Source organism: Anopheles moucheti, chromosome 2, assembly GCF_943734755.1.
Source record: "Anopheles moucheti chromosome 2, idAnoMoucSN_F20_07, whole genome shotgun sequence".
Classification (NCBI taxonomy): Eukaryota; Metazoa; Arthropoda; class Insecta; order Diptera; family Culicidae; genus Anopheles; species Anopheles moucheti.
In genome coordinates this window covers 18,541,622-18,566,594 of record NC_069140.1, presented here as the reverse complement: position 1 = coordinate 18,566,594, position 24,973 = coordinate 18,541,622, and the positions used below count along the sequence as shown (strand labels likewise).

General features: G+C 43.6%; 1 protein-coding gene across 1 annotated transcript in view; it reads right to left on the bottom strand.

The window, feature by feature from the left end:
* The window catches only part of LOC128299244 (uncharacterized), a 95,380-nt gene that overhangs the window by 65,562 nt on the left and 4,845 nt on the right, over positions 1-24,973 (bottom strand). The window lies entirely within an intron of this gene.

Sequence of the window (24,973 nt, the reverse complement as noted above, 5' to 3'; positions counted from 1 at the left end):
ACTAAACGAAGCAAACTTTCAACAGCGCCAAAGCCATCAAGCATCGATGCCGTCAGGAATCGGGTGAAGGATGCGCAAATCTCTCGCAAACTCACGCCACAACAATGCCTGTTTACTCCGGCAACCGACAGCGCGACAGTTTCGTTCAATCTTGCCTGATGGCTTAATGAGCACCGCCCGGCAAGTTTATCTATATTCTCCACAAGCGGAAGGTGTCAAAATACGGTTTGACATGCAACGCCATGAGCGTGAGCGTAAGTGCGTCCTGAGTTCTTCCGGGTTTACCCGCCGGGGAGCCCGTCATAAAATTCACCTACCTGTACAGCGAACGGTGCTGGCACCTAATATCGTGATGAACTTCATTACGGTACCGCTTGCGCAGTAAGGAAACCGTCCTCCCTGTCTCACTCTTAGAGCTGGTAAGCTCGGGAAACTCGCTGATGGATGGTCGTAAAATTTAAGGAAAACAAACGAGACCATAAAACATACGAATCTTTGCCCGTTGCACGGTTTTGTCTCTCACACCGTAGGGAAAGTATGCTTTCGGCCTCCTTAGGCCAGCATTTCGTGTACGCAGGCCAAATGCGTAATCCGTCGTAAAACACGGCAACCTGAACAGGGAAACCCCAAAAACCTCTAACCAACGCCAATAACTCCGCTTCGGTGTGGCGGGAAAATCAGCGAGCCTTCATTTGAGGGCACGTGTAGATGGTAGTCACCCGGGCCCCTGGTTATGATGGGCTTCATCTGTAAACTGCCCGAAGGAATCATAAATTCCGGTTCAACACCATCGGGTTGCGAGTGCAAGCGAAAGGTGAGTGAAGGTTTCGATCGCTTTAATCGAAAACCTGATGCGAATGAAGTGTGCACACATAGGCAGAGCTTTAAAAGGGAAGAACCATAGTGCTCGGACGCACTATGACCCGAACGGGACACGGGGACCACACTGTGGGAAAAGCTTGATGGTGAAATGAAGTTTGAAAGATGCTGACCGTCTCATGTTGCGGAAAGGGCGATGTTTTTCTTGTATTCTATTTTGTTTTTATTTTGTTATCCATTGCCTTAATGTGGTTGGCTTATGGCAGTTGGTGCCCTGGACGAATGGTGCCAAGGGCCGAGGCGACCGAACGATATTATGTGAATGTTATGCAAAGCTTAACCGATCCCATGTGTTTGCTTCCGAATAGGAATAATGTAATGAATTCTTGGAATACATTATGGCAATCCTTCATGCCGTTTGGTTTGGGTCCCCAGTTCCAACTCGTTGCTGGATAGCATAGCAACATACCAAGCGTCACGACCATGGTCATTCGATCTACAATGATTTCGATTGCTTTTGCATTGTTTGCATGGTGTTTACAGCAGTAACGACTGGAAAATAAATAAATAATCATTCCATGTTTTTTTTTACTACATCCAGTTCGTGTAATGTGCGAAACGTTCCCGATGGCTGTCATGGCTTCTCTTTCCTTTTGAACGCCATTGCCATTTTCAGCCGCTACATCCAGAAAGTTATAATATGTGCCGGACTTTTTTTATGAGCTTTTTTTTATTCTAGTGTCCCCCTGGGGGGGGGAGCGAAACATTTTCCATTCCGGGATGGAAACGATGAAAACGGTACCATTGACTATGGACTACGATTGAAATGGGGGGATCTGCAACCGGAGCACCGCACTCTGGCAGTAGCCGCAGCGAGGATATTAATGATAACGTTTATGGGAAAAGTTTACCATTTAGATGGACGGAAACGAAGTTGGGATGAGTTTTGGAGAGAGTTTTTTTTATGCGATGTACTCAACTGGAAGATCCACTTGCGTACAGTGGATCTCAAAATGGTCCATCTCGGCGTGTGTGTGTCGGTCATGATCAGTAAAGTACTTCATCCGGTGTTGTACTGGATGGCTCTTCCATGTGAAAGATGGAATGCGTAAATTTTGACATCATTTTGCACGTTTGAGGTTCGAAATTTACGTCCTTATTGGATATGTTATTAACATTAATTTAATGATTGTGAAGACTTTCACTTCAACCAAAAAATAATATATAAATATTGAGTACAATATATCAATTTTATTGGAAAACTCGTATTTTTGAACTTTAAATTTTAATTATCGGTTTTCGAGATCAACAGACAAAGAAGTGAGTGATTTTTTCATTCGCCCATGTTCGTCCTGAACACTATGCCCAAATTCAGTTACAGTTAGCAAAAGATCTAGAAAATGCGATAGATTCTAGTTCACAGAAAAGGAGCTTAGAAATGGGTCCAAAATTGCCACTTGAACTCGAAAACTCGGCACTTTTTGTATTACTTTCACAGTAATAAGTTTTGGGAAAAAACACAAACAAACGTAGTTAAAACCATAACAATACTAACACAATTATCCTTTCCCACGAACGCATTGTACTAAGCCATAATGGTAAGATACACGCAAGGCCATCCATCCTGCTGATGGTGTATCAATATTTGAAAAATCGAATTAGTCACTTTTGCGTTCCCCATTTGCCTCGGGCCACTTACCATCGTCAACCAACGTACGCACACTCTCTTTCTAAAAATCATTCTCTAAAACCGAAAGCCCCAAAGAACAACAGAAGGAGAGAACGCTTTTCAATCCCTCCCATGATGCCATCTCCACAGAAAACCCAATCCAACCACTCGGTACGATGACAAGGCGTACTGGTCGATGTTTGCCGTAATCAATCAGTATTTGCAAATTCAATAATTCCGCATCAAAATAAGCCACCTCACTTGCACAGGCTGCTGTGTTTCATGCGTCACTGAGAAGGCATCCCGGGTCACCAGGTACCGGGGATGTCGGGTTTTGGACGGGTGCGTACGTTTTTCCGGCTTTTCTTCGCTCCCAAATCCAAAAACAGAACAAAGCACAAACGATGGGGACAAGGGTGGGCACAATTGGTGGCACAAAATCTCGGCATGATCTTCGTGCGAATACATATGTGCGCTGGTAATGATCCATGTATGAAAAACAAAACGAAAAAAAAGAACGAACGAACAAACAAACGAAGCTTTTTCCGGGGACACGTGTTTTCCCCCGGGGGGACACGTGTGTGCATCGGGCGGGGCGGTGCAAATAAGATTTACTTTGCAGATCCAATTTGCTCGTCCCATGCGTTTGATGATCGACGTACGCCTTAAACTAATTGCTGACGCTGCCGGCGTGGAAAATTCGTGACTTAGATTCGTTTTCGGGGTGGAAAATTGGCTTATTTTATGGCTCGTTTAGCTGCTAGTGGATGGATGGCGCGGATGCTGATTGCTAATTTACTTTGGCAAGATAAACAAAGCGACGTTTCATCAGGCGAAACTTTACTGTACAGGAAGCGATTTGGTTGAAATTGTGTAACTCGATTTGTCTCGTGCCACTTATTTCGGGGGGTGGTGGTGGAAAGATTTACATGTGTGTTCTTAAGGTTGATTATAGCATTCCAGGCATTGAACGTTGCTCGAATTTATTGGCGAATCATCATTTTAAAACTGGCACAATGGTGAATTACGTGGGGTAATACCAGCTCGTCAGTGTGGTTAGCTCAAGGAGAGTCAGTTGATTTTATCGATTTGCTGTAAAACGGTTAAAGAACGTCACTTGTAGCACAATCGATACTGGACGATGAATGGGAGTTGTGCTAAAGTTTTAGCAGTTTAATAAAGTGCCGAGAGTGTAAAATTTTAATGTGCTCATAACCAACATAATTGTGATGGCCGGGTAATGGTTTGTTTATTGTACCTTTTTAATGGCAACATACATAAAAAGAGAATGTCCATAGTTAAGTTATGGAGTGTAAAAGTTTTAATGATTTAAGGGAGAATATGAAATTTTTCTTTTACGGACATACTGGTCTTCAGTAGCAATATTGCTATTCTTCTGAGCTACCAATAGCTTATTCATTTGTTAGGGTATTTTGTTATTGTTCGAATTTCTTGATCTTTTCAGTTTTTGTGCATTGATTATGCTTGACGTGGCGTTATTTCCTTTAAAAAAGTAAAACATAATACCTGAAAAGTCGCCCAAAAATTACAAATGAAATTTATATCACCTGAAGTTAGCATGGCTGGCAGATAGGCGATGATTGCAAGCGAAAACCATTGAGATAATACACTCCGGGACAATAAGGGATTAAGCCGGAACGAGCCCTTGTCGTAACAGTCACCAGCAAGGTAACGAAAACGCCAAAAGTAAAGCTCTCCAATACCGGTGGATCCCATTTTCAAGACTCATCTCACGCTGTTGGCCATGGATTGAATGGCAGAAGTTATTATCATAATTTATCTGCCAAGACAAATTTAAACCTTCCACAAAGGGCGTGCAGCTTTTGCGCCCGTGCACCCGCACCGTTGTACAGTCCATCGGGGGGGTTCGCTAAAAAGATTATGTTAAAGATTTGGGTTGATTGAATATTCTCAACTTTTTCCATCTTGGAGCCAAATCGGCTTTCTAGCGTAAGTTGCCAACCGTGCTGCAAAGCGTTTTCCCAGGCACTGTATTGCGCACATATTTGAAGAAAGAGGAACTTTGTCCCCTTTTGCCGAGCTTGGTCGTGATGCTCGCAATGGTAGAAATAAAGCACAGATAAAGACAAAAGAATGATCAAAGATGAAATGGTGCTCCTCCCGTTGCCACAGCCACGTGGTTGTAAGGATTACCTTTCTGTAGCCTTCAACACGCTTGTTTTACCTGTCGCTAGGTAATCTTACGCCAATTCACTGCTAGCTGGTGGTAAATACCCAAACCATCGTCACCTTCACGAGCGTAATGGTTGCTTCTTTCACTGTGGGAAGTTAATTTTGACTTTCAGCTAATTTTCGCGACTAACGAGATGCTTTTGTTGGACGAAGGAGCGATGGGCAAAAAACAACATCCCGCAAAAAAGCACCTGTCGCGAGAAGTAAGCAAAGCTTGAGGAACTTTCTGGAAGCACGGACAGGACGAAGTTTGCAAGTGGCCCACGGAAGGGGAAACTGCATCCGGCCGGATGGATGAGCAGAATTCCGCTGAATGAACTATTTCACTGATGAAGGTTGAGCCAAAGTTTACCGGCGGGTTCGTAACTGATTTGGGGAGCGCACCTCCTCCAAAAGCCAACTCCAATAATAAAGTAATCCATCTAGCGATGGTTCATCTTTCCCGAGCTTAACGAACCATCAAACTGGCAATTGTGAACGTACATTTATTTGATGTATTACAAGTGGCGATCTTACTGAAGGGCAGGTTAACCAAATGTCTGCGAACGGTGGAAAACCTTCCAAAATGTGCGCAGCGAAATTAACGCTATTCAGCTTGTTCACTTACATTATTTCCACGAACAGTTATCAGACGCGAAGGTTGATCGTTGCGGCGAATGGAAAAATAGCAGCAATGGGCATAACAGCGGTGTGTGAGTGCCAGTGAGTATAAAGCTTTCTAATTACGCGTTAATTATGTCCCAGGAGATGCATTATAGTGGGAGCGACTCAAAATGGAGTAAAGCCCAAGGAGAAGCATGACAGCTTCTGGAAGAGGCATCCTTTAAAGTCGACGGCTTAAGCTTTTGTTGCATGCTTTAAGGCGGTTCTCATGTCCAGTGGATGCTGGAATTGGAATCCAGCAGGCATTCAATATAATACTGTTAAGATTTTTATTGCATAACCAGCGGGACTCCAATGGGTGAACTCAAGTAGAATTCCAATATAATTCTAGGAGCCCAGGTATGTGGCCAAAGGAACGCGAGAGGTGTCCATTAGGTCCTAAGTAGGGTTCCTTAGCTGGACCCTACTGAAGACCAACAAGAGTTCATGGAAAGTCTATTAGAAATTGTCTGCAAAAGGAATTCAATAGGTGCCTAGCAGGAAACAAAAAGGTTCCATTGTATAGGAGTTTGTAGCAGTGTTTTGGAGAACTAATGTTGGATGATGCAGTTGGGTTATATAATTCCATTAAATTAATTTTTCTGTTTAATTATTTGATTTTATTTTTTTGATATTTTTTTGAAAATTGATGCATTAAAGTAGCACTCAAATATTTTTAAAAATTTTCGTGAATCACCGTTTTTTAAATATTTTTATTCTTTAATGACATCCTTTACGTACCGATGTTTACAATTTTTGACTATGACGTGCGATCCACTCGGTTGCATCTCTTTATTAGCAATTCGGTACTTCCAGCATTCCAGCACTGGTTTCGCCCAACCACCTTCTGCTCGGAAATTGTTCCTAAATTGGCTGTGGTTTTAACTTTTGTTCGCGTCGGTATACACTTTACTTGGCATTTCTAGACTGCTTCTCTGCATATACTGCGAAAATTCACCACTATTGGCCACCAAGTATGAACTTTCGCGGCACCACACACCATATGGGAGGAATGAATAAATTAGCATAACACATGTACAAAAGTAGCTTCGTCCAGTGTACATTCTCTCGCCGCATTATGGTAGGTGGTCCGTTTACGGACCCTGCATTGGGTTGCCAACGTGCTGAAGCCGCCGATGCGTGCCACATTTGACCGGCCGAGGTTAACGTACTTTGGGGAGTGCCGGAAACTTTCGAATGGTTTCGCTCTGAATATCAACGCACGGTCTTGTATGGGTGAAGTGGTTTGTGAAAAAGCAAGAAATAAGCAACAGCACCACGTTCCAGTGAAACGAACGAACTCTACGAAAAACCTCATCATTATCGCCACACACACACACACACTCGTTTTGTGGTAGAAACATTTTACTTCACTGCACAGGTTTGCTTTTTCTTTTAAAAGAGCCGAGCTTATCAATTATCCTATTATGGGTTTGTGTCAATGCTCTAAGTAGCGCTTTTACTACTTGGCTTTTAGCATGCGCAAGTTGCAAAATTCCATCAAAACAGTGCTTGCTGTCATAGTAGGTACAATTTTCCTTAATTTTTGTTTTACCAAATGGATTGGATTTTCAAGTTAAATAAAATAACATTAAACGGCAGGATTTAAAATCTGTTCAAACATTTTCGTTGCTCAAATGCTTCTTCAACAAAATATTGAAGGTTCAATAATTCCTGTGCGATATCGTACACATTGAAGTGGTATGAGACTGCGCTCGTAGTTTCCTTAAAATAATATGGGCAAGTTTATAATTCATTCAAATCGTAAAGAAACTCTCACACACACTAATACACAGTTAAGTCGCGCAGAAAAAGTTTCAAATTCTATTACAGTTCACTGATGTCGTTCCTTAATGCCCGAATAATTTATTACGTTTGAAAGACAGCGAAGTTCGGCTGTGACAGACAGACAAACACCTTAATCCATCCAACGAAGTGTCAACTAATAACCTTCACACCGGGCCATCACCCATCCACATCATACATCTCGGTACCGGGCAGATTAGCGCTGACAAGTTTCGCATCCACAATTCCACATGCATGACACAGCCTCAGCACACCCGAACGTTCGTGTGGTGGGGCAAAGCATTAGTTTTACAATTACACAACCCATGGCATGTCTTCATTTCCTTCACCAACGCGCGCCCCCGAAAGCCACATCCAACCGGTGACAGTTCCTGGTGACGCTCAGTTGATGCCAATCCTGCTAAGGCAACACTGCCATGACAGCCCTTCCAGCGAAGGATTCCATTTTTATCGTCCACACTCCTCGCATCCTTTCGCGCATCCTCTCCCAAACATTACCACTCCACTCCACATCGGGCTGTCTTGTATCGCCAACAGACACCGACCAGCGGCACGATGCGCACCAGTGGGAAAGAAAATCAAAGCAAAAATCTCCCCGTTTTCGGAATGCCGTGCCGTGTGTGGATGTGGAAATGGGGAAGAAAATTAAATTAGGCCGGTTTCATTTGTTTATGATTTTGGGCATATATTTTCATTCAATTTCCTGTCGCTCGCGTGCTCACCGGGGATGGGCTTTTCCGCTGCTTCCGGGCAGCGACTCTTGTTTGTCGCTTTCGCGTGCGTGCGTGCGTGCGTGATGCTATTCGGGCACTGATTTGCATGCGAGTTACCACGTTCCTTTGGTCGTTTGTACCGCACTTCGCCGTGTGTATGTGTTTTGGTCGGGGTCTGGGTGGCTCCTCTCCTCTCTCTACAGACATCTTGTGTGGCATCTTATTGCCACTTTGGAAAAGACTTGGTGCGAATATTTCTTACCGAGAGTGTGGGATTAAATCTTCTTCACACCAGTCACATTTGCCCGGGACCGGACGGCTATATCTTAAGCCCATTTTGCTTGGCTTAACGCTGTTGGTGTGTCTGTGTGTGATATTTGTATTTCGGAGCACATATGCTTTCAAATCACTCGCGTGTGATTGGGGAACATCTTGAAGCATCTTTGTTCGATCGTGGCCGACAGCCACACACGCCGCTCTGAAGTGGAAGTCCGAACCGGCATGAGCGTGGGATCTAATTTTAATCAAGATTTTAAGCTGAATAATAAATATCTGTCGAGCTTTGGAGCAGCCGGAGCCGGCCGGCCGGGATGTACGACGTACGTCTCTCATCATCTGCCACTGTGTACGTCCAGTTTTCCACCGCAAAAACTAATCCCTTCGTTGTTGACTGCTTTTTTTTCTTACCCAACCCCGAATCCCAATCCCAAGGTGGTAGTCGGACCCCTGAAAAGTTCGCTCCTGGGTTCCTTCTAGCGAAGAAAGGAATCCTTTACGCTCGCAAACACAGCAATCACGCAGCTACAACGGGTTTGGTTGTGGTGCCGACCGCAGAAACAGATCCTTTCGAATGTTTGGAAGGATTTGCGAACAATCCTTCCCGACCACTGCCAGAAGGATATCAGCACGTCCGAGAGGTAAAAAGCCGTCCGCTCGGAAAGCGATTCCTTCTGTGGATGGGATTGACCGAAAATACGGCATCGGGAAGATCGAAACATCGACCGACGCAACCAACAACCACAGATTCTCCGTTTTTTTGTTCCCTTGCCCCTCGTGCTTTCTGTAGCTGTTGTGTTCTTGCACAAAAAAGGGGGTTCTTCGGAACATCCGGTTTGTCTAATTCGGATGTGTTTCTCGGCAGCAATCAGGCGTATTTATGTGGTGTGTTTTTCTCGTTCCGCTAATACCCTTTCCAACGCGCTCGTTCCATCCAACTGGTTCACTTCTTGTCATTTCATTTTCCACATTGTTTCCCATCCGAAGCTTTTGTTGTCGAGGTTTTTCGGGGTTTTATTTTCAACCATTTCTACGTTTGCATGTATGTTTAGCGGATGATGGTATGGTTGAACCCACGTTCAGCGGCGGGAACCATTTTTGCCCCAAAAAAAAGAACCCAAAACACGTGACGTCACGCATGGCATCCCGAATCAAAATCCCTCGCCATAGTTCCGACCACTAGGCCCCTTCGCGTGTGTAGATTTTAAAGAGCAAATCAACAAAAAATAAAACGAAAAACTGAACTAACTGAAAGATTCATGCGTGTAACGTTTATCCATGAAAGCTTAAAACCACCACGTGTCAATCAACGGGTGTGTCCTGCGGGAAAGTTTGATCCCCAGTCATGCACGAGCGTAACATGGCTTGACACCGTTTTTCTATATACCACACGTATCCTATATGCCACACGATAGTGTCTTTATGCACAGGGTTGTGTTTTTGGGTGATTATTTGGTAACCCACATCTCCGAGTCGCAATGTATCGCAATGTCAACCGGAACCCGTAATGCTATGTTTGGTTCGCATTCGGTTTTCGGGAGCGTCCCGAAGATGGAATAGTTTTTGTTTTAGAGGAAGACGAGATGACTCGTTTCTCTAGTTGGTCTCAAAATGGAGCTAGAAAAGGCTGAAATGCTAGAAGAGTGTTGTTGCGTGATGTGCTATGTTATACAAACGACGCTTTATACTCGTCTTTTCGTCCAGAACGACGAGGCTAGTCCCACACCGAAATGGGTTAGGTTTCAGGTCAAATCCAATCGTTGGCCCTATGATTGTCGGCTATTCATGAGAATAAAAAGTGTTTAGAGCATTCAGCTGTGACGTTTACTGTTTCCGCTAACTTTTCACATTTCCCAGCACGCTTACCAAATCCTCTCGCAAACACCTAACCTAGATCAGTGTCTGTTATTACTTCGCTACATCCTCTAGAACTCGGCCCCACTTCGCCCGCAGGAGCACCTTTGAACGCCATCTTGCCACTGCTCGTGCTTGCCATGGCATTTAAGATGCATTCGTGCGTAAAAATTATGAGCCCGTAGCCAGTTTTGGATTCGTTTCATTCGTTTTGCTTAGCTCGGTTTGCTCAACCGCAAAACCTAGCGCAGTGCGCGAAAAAGGGTCAAACGGCGGAGAATAAAATAAGGTAGCAATATTTTATTGGATTTGGTGGTGGCAGCATGCATTTGATGATATGGTTGTACACGAAGGAATGGTGTGTGTGCTTTTTTTTGTGTTTGATTATTTCTCGTCCGGGAATCGTTTGTTTTCCAAGCAAAATCTCTACCAGTCAACCTCTTTTCGTCACCCTTGAGCGAAGCCGAATGTGAGCGGTGATGACAAACTCGTCATGCGTGTCACATGGTACACGCATGGAGGAGCAATCATTATACAAACGAACCAGAAGAAATGGGCGCATTAATGAGAATAATGGCATACCGTTCGGAATCGTGGTTTCTGTGCTTTTGCCACTGCGATTGCGATTCGATTTATTCAAACGCATGAAAGCGTTATCATTCCGAGGAATGTGGGTTTGAATGGGGACATTCATTTTAATGTAAAATGTGGTCGCCCAAGCTAGTACCGTGTGGTGCTTATTTTCGTTGTGGAAAGAAACATGTCGTTCCCAAAAAAGGCAGACATTCTTAACGAACATTTCTTCAGGCTGTGTTCAGGCTTTTTTATTGAATCAACAGTTGGGAGGGCTTAAAAGATATGCACAAAATTAAATATTGATAATTGAGTCTATATATCATTAAGTCTTCTTTCTTCTTCTATATATTATTAAGTCTATATTAATTAATATAGCTACAGTTGAGCTATACTATCTATACTTAAGAGAATAATTCTAGTGGAAATGTTTCAAAATTCTCAACTACACACAATCGAGATAGTAAAATATAATAAAAAACTTGTTAATATTAATTATTATGATAAACAACACATATTTCCTGCGCTGTAAATTAAAAATTCCTTAAATTTCATCAAAACCCTATCATTACTAAAAAGAAACTTTAATCATCTACAAATTAAACCGCATCTTGGAATGGCTCTTTTTGTTACAAAAGCGCGTATTTTTATAAATTAAAAAGGTAAAGTATTTTTGAAGATATTTTAAAACCTGGACTGAAAGCATAGAACTAAAAAGAGAAATTACTTGGTGCCAATATTTAAAACCCTTTAATTTGACAATCACATTTGAACCTCTACCTTTTTGGGTTGGAATTTCTGTATTTGTTGGTTGATTGATTTTTATTACCAGCAAACATTTTCGAATGCTAAATTTTTTAAAAGATAGCAAAACATTGTTAAAATGGGAATCTCTTATTAAAAGAATAAATAGTTCGATATCATTCACTCCACTATTCGAAACCCCTGTTAATTTCGATTGGCAGAGTGCAAAAATGCAAATATGGCATAAACGACAAATTGTCCCATTACTGAAACTAACCCACAAATCTGTAAGCCCGTTGAAAATTGACTTTATTTATTTAACTTCCTAACCGTATACCTTTCGTTTGGCTGACGATACAATTTTATGGTTGGTGAAGCATTTCCCAAAAAATAAAAAATAAAACAAACATTAACCATCAATCACTGCCGGTAACATTTCATCTGCCCCCAAAAACCTCAACCAGACCGATAGCGTACGATTGGACAACGCGGCTGCATCGAGGACAGATAGCTCACCGATACAGTACGATCATTCGAATGTCAACGAGCCCGGATGCTGAGCACTACCTTCATGTAGTAAATATTTTACAAACCACTCATTGCCTGCGTGCATCCATCCATCCATCCATCCATTCATGCATGCATGCAACCGGGAGATGCATGGCAGTTTGCATTTGCATCCCCGACCCGCCCGAAACGCGACATTTAAGCTGTGGTTATGCTGTGCTCCGAAACGGAACAAACACAGCATTACTGCTCGATCAAGCGTGTGAGCCCGGCCGCGTGTATCACTGCCGTTTGTACAGCTAACCCTTCGGTGGTAAGAGTTAAATAAACAATCTTTCTACCTCGCAGAATAATTACATCATGCGCTTTGCAATCGATCATCCAAATCGCAAACACCACCAGCAGAAACGTAAACACGTGGAAAATGCGTACAATCGTTCGTTGTGCCATCTTTCTGATTGTACAATATTTTGGGAACGGTTTGCAAAGGTGTACCGCGTTGCATCATTCGCAAAAAGCTTCGTTACAAGTAGAATGTTTCATTGCGTAGTGCATGGTGAAGGCTTCGAACATTACCACTGTTGATAATGGAGCCGGTCTGGATAGCACAGATTATGCAAAAAACGGAGGTGAAAAAATGCCAAAAGAAATCCGCATCATAGCACATTATGTGGCACGAACATGTTGCGTGCGTGGTGAGAATAAATTCGTCGCCATTTCGTTGCATCCCAAGCATGCACTGTGACCGTGCCTCTTTTCTTCTGCTGCTTATAGAATTTTCGGGTGCCATAAAAGCAAAAGAAATGAGACTTGGTGGTATTGCGTCTGTTTCAGGCATGTCAGGTAATCAAGGGGACTTGAGTTAGATGCTCACAGTCCAACTAAGCCGTGTTCACCAGCAACGGTTACGGTTCCTGTACGCTACATTTCTGTGCCATCCGTTAGTTTTATTTAATTTCTTCAGTGAATTCTGGCTTCATGCACCTCTTTTGCCTCAGTCTAGTGTCGCTAGGGGGAAAACGTAACGATGCCGTTTGAAAGTAACACTTTTCCTTGAAAGATCGTCAAGCTGTCAGCTTGGTTTTGAACCGTCGGTCTGTCACCGCAGTACAAGTGGGGGTAGAAAAAAGTTTAATTAATTGTAACCGTACGCGGTTCGCGTGTAAGTAACACGCGAAGAAAATGATGTGTAATTTTTATATTCTTATCGTGACAAACGTCACGTCCCGTGAGGACGTCCTATTGCACCGTTCCGGAACGGGGCCGGCAAACTGTGCAAACGAACGCTGCCAACGATAAAGTCCCATTAGAAGTACGTTCTTCATCAACGGCGCAGGGTGACGACTTTGGCGGTACTTTATGAGCTTTTACCAGTGCTTAACAGCTTCGCACTCGGCAGCACCAGCATACGTGTGAAAAGGTAGTGAAAAATTATGATTACCAACGGGTTGGTGGACGGGAAGGTTATTTGTATGGTGTAGCTATATAAGTGAATGCCGTTATGAGCAGTGTGGTTTTTGTTGCTGTTGTTTGCAACATGCACTGCAAGGTAGTTTGGTTGAATGGGACTACGTAAATACAACTAAAAAACATAAAAGTAGCATGGAAAAGGGGAATTAAGAAAATATTGATGAAGTACGTTCGCCTAAAGGTATGTTTGAATCGTACAAATGCATTCCAGCCAGAATCACATTTGAATTTTTTGGACGATTGCATTATATATCAAAGTGATCCGTTAATTCGCGTTCGTTCATGGTTGCAAACGCAAACATCCAATCTCCGCATGTAAAGCGCATGAAAAATGTGAAAAATTCTCCCTTTTGAATGCAAAACTGTATGCATGCGCAAGTAACAATAAAGAGCCAGAACAAAACTGAACTGATAGAAAAAAAAAAACACATACACACCAAAATGCCATTGGGAAATGAACATCATACAACAACATCCGTTAAAAGAGGGCGAGTGCAAGGGCAAAAAAAAGGCGTAATACTAGGCGTACAGCACAAGCACGTGATGAGGATCATGAACGAAATCCACTTCGAATAAGTCAATTGGAAAGGGTAACGCACACATTCACACTGGCAAACACCGACACCGACACACACCCTGTGCACTGTGAAAGGCACAAGAGCAGAATGAAAATGGCCCATAAAAGGAAAATCTGCTGAACGGCGCAATATTTGACCGTTGTTTCTGCATGCTCCCTCCATTGGCCGGCATCACCCCGGCACCGACGCACAAATGGAATGGTTTTCCGAGTGGTTCGGTGGCTGCGAATGACCAAATGGACGAATAAATGACCATGGTCCATCAATGCTGACCCCGGCGGAACGCGTTCCGAGCGGCGCAACACATATCGAAGCAACATTATGCTCATCCGTCGTTCCCATGTGCGTCCGATCGGCCGGCCGGTTACTTCCTTCTACGGAGCAGGCCCTTAATGGTAAATTTGCCACCCCACATAGCGTCCCGGGGAAGAACAGCGGAGCCGAGAGCGGCACGGGTTCTGAAGGCACTTTCACACGATCGAGATGTGAAGATAAGACCGAAAAAGGGAAAGCGACCGGGCCCTTATCACAACTTTCATAGCTCATAAAATTTTATTTCTTATCATCACACATTTGCTCTCGCCGGTGGCGTTCGACTTCCTTTTCGACATCCTTGAGCAGCCGTGGGGGCCCCTTTCGTTCTCGATCATGCCCCCCCGGGCCCGCCTTTGCGTACGTCGGGCTGCTGATAGTCGCTTTTGCTGACCATTACTGACGCGTTTGCGTGACGCAGCGTCCGAGAAGTAGTAGTGGCACCAGCAGTACCACACATTCGACGTATTTGTGAGTGGTCAGCACAAAATGGGGCTAGGCCGTGTGCTAAAAGGGTAGCGGCGTATGGAATGGGCTCGCGCTATGGGCAATTTAAGAGTACTTGACATGGGCTAAAATGACTCGTCAATATCGCCTAAGTTTAACAATCCTATACAGATTAATGTATTTTAAAATGCCATAAATGATCATGTACGGAAGATCCTTAAGGGAGGGAAATCGTAACAACTTCTTCAAGTATTTGTTTGGCAGTAAGTTTATACATTCGTGATATTTTATTAATACAATAATTAAAGCTTGTACAGACATTCGACCCACTTCACAGAACCCCGTCAATTCTGATCAAGCAATTCAATTTTGAGCAAATCAATTTTGAAATAAAAGACTTGTGAAGTATTAGTAAACTGTGTGAATAATCGATGTTGAAAATTTCACTGAAATTCAATCAGCTAACATGTTTCGAAGAAATTCTTGGTATCGAGATGCTCAACGTTGTTCTGAGAAAAATACCTTGAGCATACACGTTATTGCATTGGGAATATGCAATGTATTACGCTTTAGATGGTAATGTTGCATTCCTGAAATATGCACTCAATACCTGAACAATATTATTCGTGAAATTCCTAATATTTCTAAAATGCTAAGCTCCTAAAAAGTACGACAAATATTCGATATCTCTTCAAGATAGATGTAACTGGAGTTTAAATCAAAACATGGTTCTTTTATGCTTAGTTATGCACCAACATACAATTCATTCCATATCAGATTTTCATTTCACAAGGCCAAACAATACTTTAATGTCGAAAACAGTGATACAAATTCGATCTGGGCTCTCAGTATCTTGCAGAGACTTGCTTAAATAAACGAAAAATATCAAATCCCATCCCTTACGCTGTACATTCTTTCGGCGTTGCGCATCGCCAATCATCGGCAAACAAACAATGGGAAATAACATTTTGCCTCGAACAATAGCCACTTTGGTACGGGTGCATACCATACTTTGCGCTCCTTATGGCCTTCTTGCCCATGCAGGTTGCTCAACGTGCACTTTGACAAAGGAAACTAACTGGAACAAATATTTAAGAAACGAAAAGTAGAAAAAACATCCAACCCAAATCAAATTCCAATCAATTGGTAGCCATTTTTTCCCCCTATTTTTGTTGTCTTGGGCTTGGTTGCATCTGTGACGCTTTTAAAATGCTTTTGATCAGCTTTTCATTATGGCGGAGATAATAAAAGAAAACTCACCCATAATGTACCATTCCACAATACTTCCGCTTGCAGCTACAAATTGAAAGCTGTCTTCGTTTGGTGCCCACTCCCACAGTACACTTTGAAGTGTGGCTTAACGATTTTCAAATAATAATCCCCGCTTTGGCCCTTTACTGTGCGCGGCTGGCACGGAAGACTCAGATTCGTTAAGAATCGCGAACACTACGATGATTCGTTCCCGTTGCATAGCAACCGAACATCGAATGGAAAATATTTGAATGAATCAAACTTTGCCGCATGTTTGGATGAAGTTTGGTTATCGGAGGGTTGTGGAATGCATGGTACGCTAGACCGTGCAGACCGATCCGGCTAATCTTGCCATTCCCATTCGTTGCACGCCTCGGTACGGCTTCCAGACGCAGCGGCACGTAATTAAATATTCATTTTTTTCGATCGTTCCCCATTGTCAGTGAGTGCGCTGGTACGTACATTCTCGTTCTACTTCGTACGAATCTTTCTGTTGGTCGTTGGGCATTGTAGTTTCTTCTTCGAACTGAATGTCAACTTCCGTTCCGTTTATTGAAAATAATACAAAAAAAAACTGAGAGTTGTTTGCGTATTCGCTTAACGTAGTTGGGTGTAGAGTTTGCGACTTTCTACTGCGTGTTAGTCATTGAATTTTGTTATGTTCTTTCTTCTACGGAAGAATAACGATATGGTAGTTCTGGGATTGGAATGTGTCCGTTCTTTAGTCAGATACGTTTTTTTTGTCAACAAACTTACAAATAATTCAAAATTGAACAAAGAACTGTACAATTTTGATAAACCATCCATTTTGTTCGAAAACTTTTCTTCCAATAAAAAAATGTATAAATATAGCTTAAAGTATCATCTTCTGTTTGATGCGATCCAGCTATGGATCGATAGTTTCATTCGGAACAATTCATGATCCTGAAACAAACACCGCGTTAGTATTCGATGCGCATCGAAAGGGAAAAAAACAATTGTTTGAAGCCGCCTGCTTTGCATTCACCGACCGAGAGTTTGTGACTGAGCTAACGAAAGCAAACCGTTACGCCTAGACTAGCGGACGTGTTTGCGTATGAAACGCACTGGAACGCATAAAAGCGGCCAATGTGCTAAAACACGTTGGGCCCAGCAATGTCCCACGGCGACTAAACTTACAACCAGCGACCAGCAAATCACCGAGCGAACGAATGAATGAATGAATGAGCGTGATTGAATGGTGGTTCTGTGCTTACCAAGACAGATTGCTTATTCAAATGAGACGGCTAATTGAATTTTTATGATCACAGCCCGTCACCCACCATCGCATCATCCGCCCTTTCCGACAGTCTCCATCTCTAATCTCTGTCCAACCAACAGTGGTTTTTTTCTCGTGTCACTATAATTTGTACCTTTCACACTCTTCACGTTGAGCGGCAGCTGTGGATGCCCTTTGTTTTGTGCTGTTTTAAGTTTTGGAAACTTGCGTGAAACAGCGTGTACCGCACCCACGCGCATAAATTTTCGTTAAGTTCGGGTTTCTCGTTGGGTTGGGCGGCCCACCCGAAAGGAGGGGTGTTAAGTTTAGGAAAGATATTCAGCGATGCGCTTGACGATGTGTAAATTGCGCTCGCGCTCTATGGTAAGCGATTTTACGAGCCACCGTGGCCTAGAAATGAACTGACGCGCACAGTTGGATTGGGATTGACGCTGCGTTAGGCGGTTAGGCGTGTTCCATTAGCACCTTTCTTTGGGGCTTTACAACGGCTAACACGAGGCGGCGTAATGCGTCATCGTATAAGATCGCGCTTTGCTTTGTGGGATGTAGATTTAAGATGAATGAAGGCTTTTGGGGAATTTTACAGTTAGTTTTGACAACTTTTCAATCGTAAGCTATTCAACTCATTTACTTTATTTTATTATTTACTCACTTTATTTTATGCCTTGTATTAGTTTAATGAAGATTGTATCTACACAACATATATTGCGTCGGTAAAGTACACTTGCAAGATGTTTAACTTCTTTACGATATCTGGAGACAAGTTGACCAAAGAGCTCGTTCAAAGTTTTTTCCCCGTTGATGTAATGCTAATCACTATAATTTGACTGTACAGTGTACAGTTTAGCTATTATCAAATACAAAACTCATGATCATTATCGTTATCACAACCGTCCGCTGTTTTCTAACAGATGGCGCTAGAATAATTAATAGGTAATAAATGCCATTTAGCATACAATTCAAATTTGGTTTGAATTCTGGTCAAAAATCCCATATACTGTTAGTTATTTAGACGTATTAGGAATGAAAAATAAATTGGTAAATAAATGCCAAAATATGGTCTAACAGAAACCAAAAATCCTTGCCCACAAGGTGATGACAATTTTTGGTGAGCTTACCTCTGCGTTGATGATTATGAGTTGGCAAGTTCGCCTATCAAAATTGTGTTATTAAACCAGAAAAATCAGTTTGTTGTGTATATCTAATCAGATATGTATATCTAGTAGAATGTTTTATTTTTTTTGTTGATTCCTTGTAAGATGGTGGCCGAAGAACGTTACCTTAATCAACTTTTTTGTTCGATATTTTAAATTAAAAATATATCCCAATGCATGTTTGAGGATCATTCATTTGTTCAAGTACATTGTATATATACCACTTGCATATTACTCTGCTGCAACAGGGCCGGATAAGGTAACCCAATGATCCCCGACAAAGTTCCCGCAAGAAAGGTCAACCTGCTGGATGCAAACAGAAACAAAAAAAAACTTTGGAATGAAATTTCTCACCGTAACGTCCCGCGGCGCTTATAAGTGATCGACATCAGCCGAACCGGGTTCCGGTAATTGCAAGGTAAGCATTTTTGCGCGCCTGCTTCCTTTATCAGCACTTCGCATTTTTCTTCTTTTGACTCGATGCTCCAGTTATATCTCACCGTGGCTGTTTCCTCAGGACATGTTTGCCACTGTCTGCAAGAGAACAAAAGCCTTGTCGCGCTTGCTTGTCGTGTCGGCCGTGCCGCACAAAAAAAAAGTATGATAAAATGTCCCAATGTGGGGTTGATCTGCAGAATGAATCACTTCGAGGCCCGCTTCGCTTGTCGCTTGGGCAGAAACAAAAAAAAATGGAAGGCAGGAAATAAGCAAGCACATGATTGAAGGCATTATCTTCATCGCTGTGTCCTTTGACTTGGCCTGTTCAGCCACCAACGTCGGTGGTTTGGTGTTGCGTTCGGCAAAGAAAAACGGGCCCCTTCCCATAGGCAGCCTCGGACCGTGCTGGCAAACGATCACAGGAAGTGGAAAAAGCGAAAACCGGAAACCAACGTAGTTGCTGGCGGGTGTCAATACGGGACGGTGGACTCGTCTAGATAATCCGCGCAGGACGGCAGGTCGGAAATTGTTGGAGGAAGGTCGGAAAGCATAAGCAAAACTCTCGAAAGCGAACAATTCCGGGAACGGAGAACTTTCCTTAGAAGCCGGATCATTTTTATTCGCTTCACTCTCAAGGACCCCCAATGCAGAATGAGAATGTGTGTGTGCAGGGAATCTTAGCGTGTCTCAGAGATGGAAGACAGACACACTCCCGGCTACCGTGTCGATTCCAGCGAAAGGCGGAAGAAGCTGACGTTCTTCGTGAGGCTTTTTCTTGCCTTTTGCTTTTATTCGCCTATATTTGCCCCTTACTCGTTACGGTGCGCCAACCGAACCGTGACGCCGTTTCTGTATAGGCATTTTCCCTGTTTTTTTGCAGTGTGTTTTTGTTGGGTTTGTTTTCGTCATCATTCGATGACGTTCGAGGAAGCTGTGAATGATTTTATGAATAAATACATTATTAAATCATTTGCCCTATTCGCACGGCCACGGTTGGGTGATCGTGTATTCCCCGTACTTGGTTCATTTTTGTGTGCAGCGTTTACCACTTCGTTCGGTGCTTGTTGTTGTTTTTTTTTATTCGCCCAACGTCAGAACGACTGAAGCGACGCGGAGGCTTATGGGGTTATGGATTAATGGGTAAGGCAAAGAAATACATTCCACATTCGCTTTGTGTGCGGTGTGGCTTTTCGTTGATGGATAGAAGAAATTTTTCCTCCCAATCCCACCTATTAAGAGACGGATTTGGCAAGACACGTAGCAACAAATGGCTCAATTATGTGCGCTAAGAATATTGAAGTTTTGATGGAAGGTATGTGTCGTAAATGCATTATTCTTGTTAGCTGGTTTTTTTTGTTGGCAACGGTTGTTATTGTTTTATTACACTCAACGAGATTTATGATGAAAGGCAGAGCCAACACTCAATGTTTCCAAAGCAAGGTGGAGTAAGAAAAACAGCCAAAACAATTTTTGCGATGACGTTCGCCTCGAGCAAACAATGTCGTTGTGTTGTTGCTTACAAATTGTATGCATATTTGAATGAAATATTTTCACAAAACTCGTGACATAAATCTATTATGTTAGATCTATCCCTTTAAGAATGGCCGATTTACTTTTCTCCTAAGTATTTACTGGTGGATAATTAAATGTTGAAGTTGCATCAAACTTAACCCTTGGGTGTTCGATTAGCGGTAAGGTTGATCGATTATTACAACATAATTTTTCCCTCGTCCATCAAACCACGTGGCAAGCACACCACCACTTACCAGCCCCGATGAGTAATTGGTTACCGTCAACGCGCCATGCCCATCGTGCCGCCAATGCGCGGTATGTTACAAGCGCCTGCATCCAAACATCCGGTACCCAATCCCAGCCAGGATACGCCTGTCGTCGTTTCCGAAACCTGTTATTTGTTTTAACGATTTCCTTACCCGGGTCCGCTACGCTGCCAAGGAACATCACTCCCCCCATCCGGAGTTGCATCGGGTGAGTGCTTATTGAATTCAATATTCTAATTAACTTCGCACAACAAGCGCTAACTAGTGTTTGCCTGATCTTGTTCCGCAAGGGAGTAGAACATAAGAGCCACTTCCGGCGTTTACGAAACCGTTCACTCGATGAAACATTGACGACCGTTACGGGAGGTTCGGCAAGTAGCTCTGCAGTGCAAACAGTGCCGGGAACCGAAATAGCCACACTTAGCGCATGTTTCGTGCACTTCTTGCGGAGAGTGTCGGACAACATGAGACGAAGTGCACAGTTTGATTGGCGGGCGGCTTACTGCAATAGAAGCTTACTGTCAGGATATGCAAAGCAGATAGTTAATCATACAGTGGTGGAAATAATGATGGTCCTATTAGTGTAGTCAATGTGAAGATATCGTTTTTGTAAGTAATTATAACAACATCAAAACCCAGTTGATGAATATTGTTTGAAATAAATATTTTTGTGTTTTAGAAGTTGTATATGAATAAGATCTAATACATTTTCATTTTTCACTTGCTGTTCCACAACAAAACTCCTCAAGAGTCTCGATTAATTGACATTGGAGCTCGAGCTCGTGAGTTTAAATCTCTTCTTAACGCGTGTTTAATTGTCCTGCTGTTTTACAATTAATTAATGTTATTATCATTAATTTTAAACCAAGTTAAAGTACTAATCAGCAATAATATTAAAATTGTTACCAATTCCACTCTCAACACTTCTTTCCAAAACTTTTACATCCCACACTGTACCAGCACGTGTAAAAAAACGCGGCACTGTAACCTTCCAACACCGTTCCACCATGCCTGCTTTACTATTAATCAACGTAATGAACTAACGATCAGCCAGCTCCAGCGGCATTTCTTTCCCTTCGAACACAAAAGCCACCTACCAGCCCACCCAGCGGACGCTGATGAGTGAATTTCCGGCTACATTTTCCAATGGTTTAGGCACACGCGCACCCATCCACCCGAAGTGTGCCGACAAACCGAGGGTTCCGTGGTGCAGGCAAAAAAATTAAAACAAATGCAACGATAGCAAAAGCGCATAGAGGAACGCTTTGAGGTAGCTAGGTTCTTGTTGAACTTTTCCTTCCCTTTTTCGTCCAACGCTTTTCACCGCTGAACGATTGAACCGGTTGTGGGGAGGGCGACTGTCGCCATCTAACGCGCTACCGCGCTAACTGCTGGCGTGGGTAAAGTTTTTCGGGGGCTGGACGTAAATTACTCTCCGTCAACCGGTCAGGTTTGGCATCGTTCCAGGGTGAGGGTAACCGGAGGAAAGGGACAGAGAGCCGGGGTGCCTAAACTGCACCGGAACTAGCTCCACTTAGCGAACTCCCATTCCGAGACGATCCGGTTCTCACACAGGCAAAGACGAGGCTTAGTCATGCAAGGGTAACCTTAAGTATTAGGGTGGCAGTAGCAGCTTTCAGGACAGGAAATTGTGTACCGCAGGAACCGTTCCGACCGATTCCCACGTTTTTCGCCCCTGGTAGCATATTGCACATGCACTTTCCGGCATGCGCTGGTTCCGGTGATGGTTTTGGATTCGATCGCGAAAGGACACCCCTCGCAGGGCACCGGTAGTGACGTGCTGGTCCCGTGTCGATTATCGTGCCAAGGGCCCGTTGTTTATGCAAATGAGGGTCCCCTGGTTGGTGCAAAATTTGTTGCAGGGTTCATACCGTTCCATACGGTTCCATTCTACGCTATGACTGCTCCGTGACTAGCACAACCCCTCCCAGGGTGGATTGGTGAGCTGGCATCGAGAAGTTGGCTAGTACACAATTTAGCAGGAACGTACCAGCATAGCGCCACCATTTCGTGCCAATAAACTACATGCTGATGGCATTTTGTCAGCAGAAGTCGCGATCAAGCTTTCGTCCTGTACACGAAATTCCTATTCCGAAATTCCCTTTCAAAAGTCATTCGTTGCCGGGTTCGAGACCATCATTTCCGTTTCGGGGTAGTTTTAGGCTCACCGAGCTCAATTATTCGTGTGATTGTCTGTTTTGTTTTTGTTACTTCTCGGAAAAAAGGCGAACAATTCCGGTAAAGAGTGATGTTGGAAATGAGTGACCAAATTCCCATGAAATTATAATGCGTTGCGCAAATAGTTCTGCCTATTCACCAAACTTTCCCGCTGGAATCTAATGCGGTAAATTGAATTCCCATAATTCAAACCATCCCAAAACTTCTCGCTCGGAAGGATTACCTAGTCAAAAAGATTGGGTATTTGCAGCAAGAAACAAAAAAGGACAAATACGCTGCATGTTCTTTTGACGGATGGCACACGATGTGCTTCACGCGGCAAGGTGAGAACATGTTCGTTTATTTGTACAACCGAACAACACCAGCAGAGAGACGAAAAGAAAAGCATCATGAAGTAAACGAACTCTTTTCAAACCCAACAACTTCGCGCGTCTTCACTCGCGTAAGCTCCTGTCAGCCCCTAACTGTCCAAACTTATTCGCCCTTCACGTCGACGTGCTACCACGGCAAATCAAAATGAACATTATCTCTAACTTTATCCAACCAGTCGGTGTCTTGGGGATACTTTTGTCGTTCTGTGTGTTTTTTTTTTCTTCACATCCAATTTTTTCGCCAGAAACGAAGATTACGGTCAGAGGCCGCCATCTTCCGAATGCTCGTGCTGCTCCATGTTCGAAAGTTGATTTCTTGCTTCCCATCACGTGTGTGGCATTAAGCTGTCGAAAAGAAGTTGAGCACGTAGCTCATGTACGATACCGGCGAAGGGGGGCTTAGCGGGTTGAACTTGCCCCCACCGGAACTTTGGTCGTGTTCACACTTGGGAGATGCGTAAACTTCTGCTTCTGTTCAGCTGGAATGGGCCAGTCGTTGCGTTGGAATGTTGGGCACACTCCACCCCTTTTCCCCCGAAACTCCGAAAGGCAACTATCTTCATGCAGATCCCCAAGACTCCGGGGTTGGATATGCGGGAGAGTTATCACCTCCTCAGAATCCTGGCACAGCGCTCGTCCGGGGTCGGGGATTCCTGTAGTCTAGCAATGCAGGAAAACACGTACCACCGTATCCACGTATGTGTGTGATTCTTTCAGCTTTTATCCAACGGGAAAAGTTGGAAAGAAAAATGTATTGCGTTGCTCAGCTACATATGCAGGGGATATAGCGTTAAAAGCAGCCCGCTCGTATCGGCACCGTCAGATACACTTAACTTTGGCAGCACGCTCCGGTAAGTTGGCATGAAAAATGGAAAACTCCTTTAAATCCGATACATTTAAGTTGATTTCGTGCAATAGTACGGCTAGAGGCCGTTACCGTGCCATACCGCAGAACTAGGTCAGACTGTGAGCGGAATACTGCTGCTGCGGCTGGTGCAATTGCACGGTGGCGGAGGAGAGCGAAACCGCACGAACGGGTAAAGTTGAATTCCGCTCGGTGTATGATAATTAGAAAACTTGCCGCAGTTATCTGCCGGGTGACGATTTAAAGTTTTCATTTTTCGGCTCACCACCACATCAGAGACAGAGGATTGGCGTTATCCGGTTTCGTTTAGTTCTGTGCTTGTTCTTGCTCATTTGCGTGCAGACAGTTGGGCAGACATTTTGGGCACAAGCGGGGTTTTCTTACTTTTACTGGCCATGTCTACGCAATAGTGTACCGATACACACCGATGCACTAAGTTATGCAAACGAGCTAATTCAGGTCCATGATTGCCCTCTCACGAACCTCCCCAAGCCACCGCCTCAGTGGCTCATATGAAAGACAAAACTTGTCCCGAATTGTGTCAGTTTGTCGCTCTGGAACGGAGCTGGCGGTTCGGTTGTGGTGTATGCCCCGAAAAAGGGTCGGCACCAAGGGGCAAAGTGTCCCGAAGGAAATGGATTCCGGCACCGGCACCGAGCAGAATAAGTTGACTAGTGTTTCTTTATATTCTCCAAATTTCTCCGGTCCTCCGGTCTCCGATTGCCACCGACTGTCACCTTAAGGTGCAACTGGCGGAGTGCTGCTCCGAAACATTCGCAATCTGAATGTGACATCATCATCATCGTAAAACGAACTGTGCGTACAAGCACACGGACCCCTTGCAGTGATTACCAGCGGTAGGGTTCAGGTGGATGAGCTAGGGTGTAAAATGCGAGTGGTGGTGGAAAAAAAATCCCAACTCAGACACGATCCTCATCGCCCAACTCATCGCTGTTATTTACAATCACGTACTGGGAAAGTTTTCTCTCAGCAGAATTATGCTAATCCTGTAAATTGATGTACTGTGTTGTGTCT